The 14,453-nt window shown below is 45.4% G+C and overlaps 1 protein-coding gene across 1 annotated transcript in view; it reads right to left on the reverse strand.

Annotated features, from left to right (window-relative positions):
- Positions 1-14,453, reverse strand: part of PPP2R1B (protein phosphatase 2 scaffold subunit Abeta) — a 49,612-nt gene that overhangs the window by 24,819 nt on the left and 10,340 nt on the right. The gene's annotated exons all lie outside the window — the stretch shown is intronic.

Raw genomic sequence — 14,453 nt, forward strand, 5'->3', positions numbered from 1 at the left:
AAGGCGGGCCTGAGGCAGGCGTGCAGGCTCGCTGGAAGCGGGGAAGGTGAGTCTGTGCCCCGCTGTGGAGTACCCCGCCGACCCCGGCGGTGGAAATACGTAGTAGTGATGAATTCCAGAAAAGGGCTGAGCTGAGAGGGCGATTAGAGCCGAAAGGAGCAGAAGCAGGGGTCATCCTACTCGTGGTGACCTAAAGGGGCCAAAGACACCACCGGGCGATCCACACTGCCCTCCCGGGGGCCAGCCTGAGGGAGTGCTCAGGGCCTGGGGAGTGGGGGGAAGCCTTGGCGCCTTCCCGCCAGAATTACTTTATCTGGCTCCTGCCCCGAAACACAAATAATGCAGACAGTGAGAAAATCAACGGTGCTGTCCCAACTCCCCAGTCAAGATTTCTTCCACTTTCCCCGCGCAAGCTGTTAAAAGCATGCTGCTCTCGTTTCTGTGTTGCCTTTCAGTCTTGGGACTGAAGGCAGTCTTGCCGTCTGTTGTATTTTCTTCATCCCTTTTTTAACAAGCTGAAAGTGAAACAATCAAGTGAAACTAGGGCAAGCCTTAATCTTTCCAAACTGGGTGGAGAGGCTAATTTGCTTGTGCAAAAAACAAACACACCTACACTGGCCTCCATAGGCCTCCAGGAGCCCTCAAAGGCTGCCAGTGATGGGAGGTCTAGGAGTTACAAAACTTAATGGAAAGTTTTCATCTGTATCACAGAACAACTAACATCCTCTGTCATTTTTTGGTTGTTACTGTGGACTTAAGCAGCTCAGAGCAGTGGCCCGTACATGTGCTGATCATACACTCTGTAGTGGTAGTGGTAATTTTATGTGTCTGATAATAAGAATGAAAATGACTAATAGCTGCAAATGAAATTGACTTTCTGAAAAGTACACGCAGTAAATAGGCGGTTTGGTAGTAGTGAACATTTGAGAACCATGAACCTGAACCCACGAAACCCCTGCCATTAAGTAGATTCCATCATCATTACCAATAGGAAAAACAATTATTTTTCGATTCATACTAGAATAGAAATCTTCCAGCTGTATCGGGGGTCTTTATCTAGTTGGCTTATTCGTATCAGGAGCCAAACAGTTCCCACATCTATAACTTCTTTTGCTTGAAATTCCAAAGCAAACTGAGGGTTGTGTCTGTTCTGTCATGACAGCCTGGGTGTGGGTGGGATATTTGGGGCCACCCTGGCAGGTGATGAATCAACCAAACCTATTGCCATCGAATCAATTAGACTCATCAAAGACTCAAGCTCATTGCTAATGAGTCGATTCCAACTCACAGTGACCCTAAAGAACAGGGTAGAGCTGCCCATGCGGGTTTCTGAAACTATAAACCTTTATAGGAGTAGAAAGCCATATCTTTCTCCCAAAGAATGGCTGGTGGTTTGGAACTGCTGGCCTTGCAGTTAGCAGCCTGACTTGCAACCCACTATACCACCTTTCTAACAGATAGCAATAGAGGGTAAAAACTCATGGATTTGAACGGCCAACTTTGCAACTCTGCCTAACCCACAGCACCACCAAGGCTCCTTGATGAACCTGAAACACCCCCATTCCCCCCCACCCCCAAATCCCACCACCATTGAATTGACTCTATATAGAGGTCTCGGGCTGGAAAGCTTTGAGGGTAGGCAACTTCATCTCTCTCCAGTAGAGCAGTAGGTGAGTTTGAATCTCAAACCTTGCAGGTAGCAACCCATTGCTTCCTGGAGAGGACCACACAGTATGTCTCTAGTTAGGTCTGAGGAAGTGTTCTTTCTGGGGATTTAAATTTTGTTTTTACTTTGATCTTTTAAAAAATTTGCATAAGCATATTCTGGATGACAGTAGTTCTAAATCTCAATATTACCGTAGAGAGCCAGCAAAAAGGAAAAAAAAAGAGGAAGCCCCTCTATGAGATGAACTGACACAGTAGCTACAAAACTGGGCTCAAACATAACAATTGTGGGGGTGACCCAGGACCCCACAGTGTTTTGCCCTGTTCCGGCCTTCAGGCTGCTGTGAGTTGGCACAGACCTTACTGAACAACAACAAAACCTGCCTCTCCATTTGCATGTGTGTGAGTGCTGCTGCTGCTGGCTGCTCGGGGAGAAGGAGAGAAGGACAGTGGGGGATTTCAGAAGGAAGTTGTGTTCCATGTGCCAAGCGAAGCCAAATGGCATTATGGGCCTGCCCATCCCAGTAGTTCTACCAAAGGAAAGTGAGACGACTGAGCGAGTACAGGTCATGTGGTGTCAGGGGCTTGCTGAACTCCAAGGATGCTGAGCCTGGCCAGGAAATCCCATGGTCACCATAGAAGAAAGATGACCTCCTTTCAGCAAAGGAGCATCCGTCATCACCTTGAATTGCTAGAATGCTGTCGACAGGCATGGGATTTGTTTTTGCGTTTCATTGGTATTCGTTTTGTAGATCTGCTTCGGGTTTTTTCCCCTAGTGGTACAAGAACTATAAATAATAAGACTTTCTAGCCCTTGTTTATATTTGTAAATTTTAGTAGCATCATAATAAAAATATTTTAAATTCACTGGGAGTTTCGGGACTCCCTGGGTGTTGCAAATGGTTCGTGTGCTCAGCAGTTAACCGAAAGGGTGGAGCTTAGGTCCACACAGAGGGGCCTCAGAAGAAAGGTCTGGCAAACTACTTCCCCCCCAAATCAGCCATGCAAAGCCTGATGGGGCACAGTGGTGCTTTGACACTTGAAGGCTCTCCAGGGAGTCGGAATCAACTCAGGTCACTGGAGAGTTTTCAGGATTAATTTTTCCTGGGAAAAATGACTTCATACACTATTCACGTTTGAGAAACAGTGGGCTAACAGGGTTATTAATTGAATATTTTACCAGCTAGAAGATCAGAGAGGTTCTTAGTGGCTCAGAGAGGAGGAATCTACTCCCTTACACTTTACAGAGAAAGTCTTCAGAAGCACTCAGGAAGCAAGTTTGAGAAAGCTAGATTCTCATCATCTACTCAGATTATCAGGACATCCCTGGTAAAGTGGAGGGGCAGCGAAAGAGGACGGCCCCCAATGAGATGGATTGGCACAGTGGCTGCAATAATGGGCTCAGGCAGAAGAACCATTGTGAGGCTGGTGCGGACATGGGTGGTGTTTCCTTCTGTGGTGCATAGGGTTGCTGCGGGTCAGAACCAGGTGCCCCAATGGCATCTAACAGCACGTTATCATCGCAATATAAGCTCAGGCTTTAGAAGATCCTCCGTCTGTTATGAACTGTCATATTGATACATAAAGCTACTTTGTTTAAAACGCAGATATGCTGTGCTTCCCCAAGCACGATGAATGAGAGCCCTGAGGAATGGCTATGATGAAATATGAAATCACAAGCTGAGGAAATGGGCCTCAGAAAATTGCCTGGTTGGAGAGTCACCAGTTCCTACCGCTCCATGACTCACCGTCATCTTCCTTTCCCTAAGCCTCAAACCCACCCCCACTGCCAATAAACTGGGGTGAACCACCTCGGGTTCCCTCTCTAGTTATTGCGATGCTGTGAGAACGAAAACAGGTTCTAGGTAGAGATGCTAATAAATCCTTCAATAAAGAACGAGACTGAAACAAAGCAGGCTTCGATAGAGGCTATTTCGAAAACCTGGACCGAATGAAAGCGACAACCGAGTCATCAGAGGCCATCTTCTGGGGACTGTGGGTTGACTATCATCTAAATCATCTCTCAGATGCTTGTTAAAAATGCAGATTCCTGGCTGCCACCTGGGAGCAGACACCTTGACCGTGGTGGTTCTAATGTTACCGACCGGTGAAAACCACTGATTTCAAACATTCAACCATTAAAGGAAAGTCCATGGAAATCTAAGGCTCTACGTGCTCCGGGAGTGTTTAAAAGCAGAGAAAGGTACTTTGAAGACTGAGGGACACCCTCCCCAGCCATGGTGTTCTCTATCGCCTCATCTGCAGGTGAAAGTTGGGCTTTCACTAAAGAAAACCAAAGAAGAAGGGGTGCATTTGGATGATGATACTGGCAGAGAACACTGAGCATACCAGGGACTGCCCCCAAACAAGCAGATCTGTCCTGGAAGAAGTACAGCCAGAGGGCTCCGGAGAGGCAAGGATGGTGAGATTTCATCTCACAGACTTGAGACATGTTGTCAGGAGAGCCCAGCCCCTTGGAAAGGACATTGGCTGGGCAAAGAAGAGTAGCGACAGAGAGGAAGGCCCTCGACAAGATGGATGGACACATGGCTGCAACCAGACCCTCACACGTAAGAAGAGCGCTGAGGCGGGCACAGGACGGGCACTGTTTCGTTCTGTTATATATATATAGTTGCTCTGAGCCAGGATGGCACTCGATGGCACTTAGCAAGAACAACACCTGCTTCAGGGAGAGTCTGGAGAGTCTTTGGAGGCCACCTCTGTCCAGAGAAAGCAACTGACAACTCCAACTGCTTATCACGAAGCAGGACTGCCCGAGCAGTTGTTTTCACCAGCTCAGAGAGGGGAATGGGGCTGGGGGGTGGGGAGGAGGGAATCTCTCTTTTGCTGGATTTCTGGGAGTCAGCAAAGAGCCACTACAAATGTGGGCCTGTGGCCTGGGCTGTTTCCACAGCCTCCCAGCCTCTCTCTTGTTCCTCTGGCCTGTCCCCTTCCCACACACAACGCAAGGATCTACTAAGGAGCGGGAGGCGGCAGCCAGGACTGAGATTGGACTGAGATGTAAGGTCGCGCTCATCACAAAAGCAGTGAGTTCTGACACCTCCCGACAGTTCGCTCAGGGAGCCGAGGATAAGGCAGGGGTAGACATGCCTAGTTCTGCTAAGCAGGGTGTCTAGAATATGGGGAAACCCAGGCTGAAAATGGGCACCAACAGCCATCCATCCCCATGTAGGTGACAGCTCTGCGCATCACCACAGAAAAGGGTCCCTCTGGAGGAAGTCTGAATAGCCTGTTCCCATCCTTTCCACCCCCAGGCTTCCCGTTGACGTGGCTTGCTCTTCCGTACAGTCCACAGGATTTTAAAAATAGGCTTTCAAATGCTCTCTGGTCCACAGTGTGACCCCTCAGAGAGGAGACAGCATGCGCAAGAAAGACCCATGGTGGGTGCTCCCCTCAGGGCAGACCCAGAAAGCTGGCCCAGACAAAGGGCTATCCAGACGGGATGGATGGATGCCTCGCTCATTCACAGGAAGGAAAATGGAAGACATTATTGGGAAACTGGCCATATTTGAATATGCACTACACAAGTCTTTTAGCTGTTAGCATGGTATCAATGTCAACACTCCTGAATGTGATGATTGTATTCCAATGGAAATTAACTGCTTCAAAGGATTTTTAAAAAAGCAGCAGTTCTCAAATATTTGTATTCGGAGTTATTATCTAAGGAGCCCTGGTGACATAGTGGGTTACGTGATAGGCTGTTAACCTCACAGTTGGCAGTTCAAAACCACCAGCTGCTCCTCAGAGAAAGATGAGGCTTTCTCCTGGGGATTTTCTGTCTTGGAACCCCAAGGGGTCAATTCTACTCTGCCCTAGAGGGTCCCTATGACTTGGAGTTGACCCCATGGCAATGACTTGGGGGATCTGGGGAGTTACTATCAACTGAGGAAGTAGGAGAGACAGGCAAATATTCCAATCATTTGAGCTTTGCGCACAGAAAGGACCAAGGACTGGTGGGAAAGCATGAAGGATAGGACTTAAAGTCAGAAGACTTCGAGCTGCTGCTAACCACAAACCAGAAAGCAGTTCCGACCCACCAGCTACTCCTTGGAGAAAAACAGCCCCTGTAAGGATTTACAGAGCAGTTGTTCTTCTTTTAAAAAACTTATCAAATACTTTTATTGGGGGCTCTTACATCTCATCACAATCCACACATTCATCCATAGTGTCAAGCACATTTGTACATATGTTGCCATCATCATTTTCAAAGCATTTTCTTTCTACTTGAGCCCTTGATATCAGCTCCTCATTTTCCCTCCTCCCTCCCTTCCTCCCTCATGAACCCTTGATCAATAACAGATTATTATTTTCATATCTTACATCATCCTCTGTCACCCTTCATACAGAGCAATTCTATTCTGTCCTGTGGAGTCACTAAGAATTGGAGTCGACTCCACGGCAGTGGGACCAAGTATTCTTCATGGGAACAGATCACTACATCTTTTCTCCCTGGGAGCTCCTGGTGGATTCGAAACTCCTACATTTGGTCAGAGCGCGTTGCTTAACCATTGGGCCTACATGGCGCATTGGGTTGCTTCAAAGCGTGAAATATTAAAATGATATTCCACTTTTTAAAGGAGGGGGAAGCAGTGGCTACAGTATGCTACCATTTGTATAAAACAGAACACACACACATTTCTCTAGAAAGTCCCACAGGCAAATAATACAGTGCCATCGAGGCAATGCCGACTCATAGCGACACTGTAAGATAGGGTCGAGCAGCCCCTGTGGGTTGCTGGGAGCAGAACTGAAAGGGAGATAGTTCAGTGTGCATTTTTGGTTATTATTAATCTATTTACTCAACTCCACTCTTCACTCAATTTTTACTTGTTTTTTTTTTGTTTGAACTTTTTATTGTGGATTGGGTAATAGTTTTCAGGATAAATAAGTTTTGATTTCAACAATGCATACATATTTTGTTTAAAACGCTTGTCTGCAACCCCCGCAATGTGGCATCACTTATCCACTCCCCCGTGTTTCCATTTTCCATTTCTTCTCCTTTTGTAACTCTTCCAGGCTTTTTTATTGTGTCCTTGGGCAAATGCTGCCCTATTGATCTCAAATGGTTGATTAGTCTAAGGAATGTGTAACTTCCTAGGTACACATTATAAACCTGTCTACTGTTTGGCAGAAAATGGGGTTCAGTTCCAGGAATGAAGGCTGGCTAAGGGTCATAGTCTTGGGGGTTCCAGCAGTCTCTAGCTGTCCAGTAAGCCTGGTCTTTTTATGATGTTGCGTTTTACTCCGCACTTTCCTCCTGGACCTGGTGGTGGTGTGGGGTAAGCACTGGGCTGTTAAGCACAGGTCAGAGGTTCAAGCTACCAGTTGTTCAGCGTGAGAAAGATGAGGCTGTCAGCTTCTGTAAAGATTTGAAGTTTCAGAAACCATATATGGTTGCTATGAGTCAGAATCAACTTGATGGCAGTAGATATGTGTTTGTTTGTTTGTTTGTTTGTATATCCAAACCTTCCAGTGGGATTCCTTTCAAAGCAGTAGGTCATAGTAGCAAGGCACCATCTAGTTCTTCTGATACCAGGGGTCATGGAGACTAATGTTCATATAGTCCATTGGACTAATTGTTTCCATGTGCCTTTGATTGTCTCTTTTCTTTGTTCCAGACAGGGAAACAGAAATCACTGTACCTTGGATAGCCACTCAGAAGCTTGTAAGATCCCAGTGGCTACCTCACCAACGTAGGATGCAGAAACTTGTTATCTGTGGACTATGTTATGTCAATTGACCTTGGTGTTGCCTGAGACTATGGTCCTGCGTCTCCAGGCCCAGTGGCTCATTCCCGCAAGGTTGTGGCTAAGATGTTTTTATACCTTTTCCCCCTGTATGTTCTGCCCTGGGAACTTGCCCCTTTCTCTGCCACTGACCCTGAAGCTGCAGGAACCCTGCCATGCTTCCACCAACCTTGGATCCACAGGACTCTGCACCCACCAGCCTGTGATGTCCCTTTATTCTGCATCATTACATGTGGCTGCATGAGTCTGAAGAGGGACTTATGGAATGGAGTTGGACTGAACCAGGATGCTTTCTTGATATATAATTACTTCTTTATATAAATCTCTTTCTTATACATATATGAGTGTCACTGGATTAGTTTCTCAAGTCAACCTGACCTAATGCAGTTTCCAAAATTATAAATCTTTATAGGGGCAGACAACCTCACCTTTTTCCCATGGGGTGGCTAGTGGGTTTATACCATCAATCTTGTGGTTAGCATATACATATACATATATATATATACTATTGTATTATACTAATATTAATGTATATCAGACTACTCTTGCCCAGGTAATTCCTTTCCAGTCTGCTATGTTCACAGGATAGGGTCAATTTCCTTCTTCTCTCTCATGTTTGTACTAAGTCCAGAAATATAAGTAGTAGCTTTCAACAGCTGGCCACACTGTCCCCAGGCTCTGGCTAGACAGAGATTTGATTTAGTAGCAGCAGAGTTGGTTTAAAATATTCCTGGTCCCCTGAAGGTTTTTCCCTGTGGTTTCTTTGGAAAAAGGTATCCTTTCCCACTTCCTTTTCTGATCAGCCCAGCGAAACTGTTAGGCAAAAGGCCACAGGAATAAGAAGGGACCATTGCCAAGATCTCCCGGACACGTCATTCACATCTTGGCAGAAATCCAGCTGGAGCTGTAATCAAAAACCGGAATTCCACTAATTTCTAGGACTTCAGGAAATCAGCAGCCTCTTGGATCTTGAGGTGTGATTCCCTATTAGCGGGGCCCACAGGGTTCAAGGTAAGTACCTACGCAGACTGGGTGCCCTCTTAGCACGACAGCCTCCAGGCAATAGTTACTGGAAGCGGCTTAGGAAAGTTATAAAAAATTTTTTTAAAAACCAGAGTGAGAAACTGGACTCTGGTGTTCTCCTCTCGGTCCGAAATCCCCCAAAGTCAGCTCCCAAGAAGGAGGTCAGGAGCTCCTTACTTCCTCCTGCTGCTCGCACAGAACCACCACACCTGGCAGCCTAAGGAACAGAAATGGATTTCCTAACCGTTCAGAGGTTAAGAATCCAAACTCAGGGCTCTAGCTCTGGGGGAAGGAGGCTTGGCGGCATGGTGGCATTGGTGAATGGGGCTGCCAAATATAAGGTCAGTAGTTCGAATCCACCAGCTACTCCAAGGGAGAAAGACCAGACTTTCTACTCCCATAAAGAGTCACAGTCTCAGAAAGCCACAGGAGCAATTCGACCCTGCCCCATGAGGGAATTGCTATGAGTTGGAATTGACTCAATGGCCAAACCAAACCAAGTCCGTGCCGATTCAGAGACCCTATAGGATGGGGCAGAACTGTCTGTTTGGGTTTTGACAACTATAACTCTTTTTTTTCCAACAGTTTTATTGACATATAATTCACACATTATACAATTCAGTACTTCAGTCACATCAAGAAGAGCACAGTTTATGAATATTTTCTTCATTCTTGTACTCACTGTGATTAGCTCCCCATTTCTACCCAACCTCCCCTGCCCTACCCCCAAAGAACCATGAATGCAGTTACTGCCTCTATAGATTTACCTATCCTGAATTTCATATACAGAAAAAAACAAGCAACTCCCCCAAACTAACAATAACAAAGTAAAACAGAGGAAAACTCCAATAGAAACTAAAGTAAAACATTAAAAAAATTTTAAAAACAAAAATAGTATTAAAAACTATAACAAACTTAAATGGATCATAAGGGAGATAAAATGATGCTCGGGTGCTAAATTTGAACCTAACTGCATCTGCAACAATCCACTTTCCAATGTATTCTGCATGATAGCAAGGCAATTCACATCCCTGATCCGTGGTCAGGGAGAGTTCACTAGGGGCTTAATCCATGTATGACAACTAACTCCTAACAGGAGTAGAAAGCCCCATCTCTCCTGTGGAGGAGCTGGTGGTTTTTAACTACTGACCTTGTAGTTAATAGCCCAGTGAGTAAACACTATGCCATGTTTTGACTGTTAGTACTTAATCTGCTCTTCTTATATTGGTTTAATTTTTTTAAGCCATTAGTTTAAGACGTGCTATACCAGTGTGGTCTCATTAACGTAGTGCAGTAAACCCAGGTCCCAAATCGGGGTTCGGATTTACAACACATCGGCTGCGGGGTTCAGAGAGTTCATGAACTAGGACGCTACCCCCAGGCTTAAAAGAGACGCTCCAGAGTCCGACTGCCTGGGTTTGAGCCCAGTCGGCAACTTCCCATCTAGATGCTCCTGGGCAAGACACTGCACATTTTTGAGCATCATTTTCCTCTTCTATTAAAAGACAATCATAATAATTACCGCCTTCATGAAACTGTTGTAAGACTACCATGGGAGCAAAAAAGATCAGCCACTATTCTTACTCTTTCCCTGCAGAGCAAACCTACCTACATGGGTCAAACCCCCCAAACCAGGCTTCGCCCGTGTGGTTCTAGGGCTGCGTTCAAAGGAGGGCCTGCGGTGATGCGCGCTTGGAGAAGGGAATTCCCTCTCCTGTCTGGCGCAGCTCCGCTCGCCTGGTCCTTAAGACTCGCCAAACACAGCATTTACTGCCTTTGGCGCAAGCTCGGCAGCTTGAAAGTACCAGCCGCTCTGAGGGAGCAAGATGAGGTGGTCTCCTGTAAAGATTTACTGCCTCAAATCCTGAGGGGCAGGGAAAAGAGAATCCCTAGGGAGCAGTTCTACTCTGCCCTCTAGGGTCCCTAGGAATTGGACTTGACTCAATAGCTCTGTGGTTTTTTATTTGTTTGTTGGAGGAGTTTTATGCAAACATTTGGGTTTTCGCCCATGTCGTAAACGGCAGGAACAAAGATATTCTACAGCTGTTTGTACAGGCGTTCAGGCCCTGCTGACCATGAGGACAGTCTAAGGAGCCCTTGTGCTATGGATAATGGGCTGGCATCAGAAGGAGGGGAGAACCCTGGAACGCCATCTGTATCAGGGGCTACCTAGGGAAGTATAAGCCACAGAGGCAAAGTTAGGGCTGTGTGTCTGCTGTGCTATGCTCAAGGCTGGACTCTAAAGGTGGGCAAATGACTGGTCATTGAACCTAAATGCGGGGCATCCCTTTCTCAACCAAACATCCATGTTTTCATAGCTATGCATGCAATCATGGTCTAGTTGCCAGGATTCCATGACCTCAGCTACGTAGCATGGTTCATTTCTCAGTAAGGGAACCACCACTCCTCTGACAGTTTGTCGTTCTATGGGTCTTGCATGTTGCTGAGATGCTGGGAGCTATACTGTCAGTATTTCAAACACCAGCAGGGCCACTGTGGTGGGGCTTCCAGACTAAGACAGACTAGAAGAAGGACATAGTGATCACCAGTGAAAACCTTATGGATGCAGTGAGATTCTGTCTAATCTGATTCTAGAAGATCAGCCCTCAGGTTGAAAGGCATTCGTAACATGACTGTGGAAAGTGGATTGACCTTAATGATGTGAATGGACTAATATTTGGGGGACATTCATTTACTGACGGGCCATGACTCAAACCAATGCAGACATCCATTAATAATTGGAACATGTTAATGTACAAGGCATACATGTACAAAAATCAGAAGTCTAGAAAAAATGAAACCAGCCAAGTAAAGATGCTGTCTTAGGCATCGATATCCTTGTGAGCTGCGATGGACAAGTATGGATCACTTTTTATTGGCTACACCTCTAGGTGACCAATTAAAGAGGAAGAGCATTGCATTCTTCCTCAGAAAGAATACTTCAGGATGTGTCCTGCAGCACAGGGCCGTCAGTGTAGGATGACGCCCCGCCCCCTCAAAGGAAGACCAGCTCGTACAACTGCTCACTCCAGTTCACACAGCAACCCTAAGCCCAAAGTTGAAAAATGGAAGGTGTTTACCACCCCCTGCAGTCTGAGATTGATCAGACATGTGATCGGGATGCATGGATGAGGACTGCTGATGAGAATATGAGTGTTGGAAACAGAAGAAAAACAGCAGCTGCAAATATGGCATTGCTGACAGTAACAATACTCAATAGTGCATAATAGAATTTTGCAAGATCAACAACTCATGAAGATATTTTTTCCCCTGTAACATAAACTATAACTATACACGTGGACCTGGCCTGATGCAATACACAGAAATAAAGTTGACTGTATCTCTGGGAAGGGATGATGGAGAAGCTCAGAAGGTGAGGCCAGGGGCTGATTGCAAAATAGACCATCTAGTGCTCATATGCAAGTTCAAGTGGAAGCTGAAGCAAAGTAAAACAAGTCCACGAGAACCAAAGTATGGCCTTGAGTCTATCCCAGATGGTCTTAGAGACCATCGCAAGAGTAGATTTGAGGGGAAGGTGGAGAGAGGAGGAAGGAAGGGGGAACCAACTGCAAGGATGGACACATACCCGCCCCACTGGGGGGACAGAAACCTTAGGGGAAGGAAGACAGCAGTCGGTGTAAAATAGGGGAGGGGGGCTAGGAGGAAAAAAAAAAGTTGATGCCAAGGGCTCATTAGAAAGTAAATGTCTAGAAAATAATGATGGCAACATATGTGCAAATATGCTTGATGCAATTGATGTATGGATTGTTATAAGATCTGAAAGAGCCCCCAATAAAATGATCTTTTAATTAAAAAACATAGATTTGAGACACTGAGCACAAATGATGGAAAACCAGATGAGCTGTGGAGGATATATCCATGAAGAAGACAGGAAAAAGCAAATAGAGTAAACAATGCCGTAAAAGAACAGACCAGATGCCAAAGGGTGGTCTGTATGATAACAAGATGTGCAACGACCTGGAGTTAGAAAACCAGAAGGGAAGAACATCTCAACGTTCACAAGCTGAAGAGACTGAAGAAAAACTTCGAGCCTGTGCGTTGAAATATTGAAGATTACACAGGGAAAATACTGAATGATGCAGAAAGCATAACCGCCCCCAAAAGATGGAAGGAATATGTAGAACCACTGTACCAAAAAGAACTGGTCGCTGTCAAATCATTTCAGAACGTAGCACATGACTACGAACGATGGTACTGAGAGAAAAAGTCCAAGCTGCACTGAAGGCCTTGACCAAATAATAACAGTAACACTCCCAGAAGTGATGCAACACCGGCGGAGATGTTTCAACATGTGGACGCACCAATGAAAGTGCCCAGTAATAGATGCCAAGAAATTTGGAAGACAGCTACATGGCCAACTGACTGGAAGAGATCCACAGTAGCACCCACTGCAAAAAAAAAAAAAAAAGCGATTTAACAGATTGTAGAAAAATATTATATCATATACAAATAAAATTTTGCTGAAGATAATTCAAAAAGCAGTTGCAGCAATCTATCAACAGGGAAATTAAAGCGAAGTTCAGAAGATGTGCAATTAGGGATACCATTACTGGTGTCAGATGGAGCTTAGATGAAAGCAGAGAATACCAGCAAGATGTTTGTCTGTGTTTTATTGAGTATTCAGTCATTTGACTGTGTGAAATGTAATCAACTATGGATACCATTGCAGATAATTGGAAATTCTATATAACACTTAATTATGAACAGAGTCTGTTCATATACCAGGCAGTCATTTTAGCCAAACAAGGAGACATTGTGTGGTTTTAAGTCAGGAAACATCTGTGTCATACTTACTCCACGTTTACACTGAGCAGATAATTTGAGAAGCTGGACTTGGACTATAGAAAGATCAGGGCATCAATATTGCGGAAAGATTCATTAACAACCTGTGGTATGCAGAAGACACCCCTGCTGACTGAATGCTGAGGACTTAGAGCACTTGCAGGTAAAGTTCAAATGCTACGGCCTTCAGTTCTGATTACACCTCAACATAAAGAAAAAACACATTCTCCCAAGTGGACCAAGAAACAGCATCCCAATACATGGCAACAAGACTGAAATGGTCAAGGAATTCATCCTTGCATCCACAATGGTAACAGCAGTCAAGAAATCAAATGGTGTATTGTTTTGGACAAATCTGTTAAAATGCAAAAATGTTACTTTAAGGAGTAAGGTGCACCTGACTCAAGCTATGGTATTTTAAACAGACTCCTATGCACAGAAAAGCTGGACAATGAATGCGGGAGAGCAAAGAAGAATTGAGGCATTTGAATCATGATGCTGGCAAAGAATATTGACTATACCATGGATTGCCAAAGAATGAACAAGTCTGCTCTGGAAGGACAGCCAGACTGCTCCTTAGCAGCAGGTGAAACCAGGCCCAGAGAATGACGTCATTGTTGAGAGAGGGAGACAAAGAGGAAGCTCCTGGATAAGATGGCTTGACGCAGTGGCTGCAACAGCAGGCTCCAACATAGTCAAGATGGTAAAGATGGCACAGGGCCGCCTTTTAGGGATCCTTTAGCCCTGTTGTACATAAGGTTGTTATGCACTGGAACTGATTTCACAGCACCTAGTAACAGCAATGCATACCGTCAGTCAGGCCAATTCAAGCAGACACCAACAGCGCAGACTTGATGCATTGTCTGTACAAGGGGGCCTTAAGAAGTTTGTGGAAAAGTGGAATGAAAAGATACTGGAACTTTTCCACTAGGTTTTTGAAGCCCCAAGGAATTGCAGTGTGGATGTCTAAGTCTTCCTTGATAAACTAGTGACCATGGTTTTCTCTGGGGGTGGGGGTGGGGGTGGGGATTAACTACAGCAAGAGAGGAATGCAATGCAGGGATATGGGTTCTAAAACAGTGGTTCTCAACCCGTGGGTCGCGACCCCTTTGGGGGTTGAATGACCCTTTCACAGGGGTCGCCCGATTCATAACAGTAGCAAAATGACAGTTATGAAGTAGCAATGAAAATGAT

The sequence above is a fragment of the Echinops telfairi genome, unplaced genomic scaffold (genome assembly GCF_000313985.2).
Source record: "Echinops telfairi isolate 266 unplaced genomic scaffold, ASM31398v2 ScPeMD7_7421;HRSCAF=8459, whole genome shotgun sequence".
NCBI classification, from domain to species: Eukaryota; Metazoa; Chordata; class Mammalia; order Afrosoricida; family Tenrecidae; genus Echinops; species Echinops telfairi.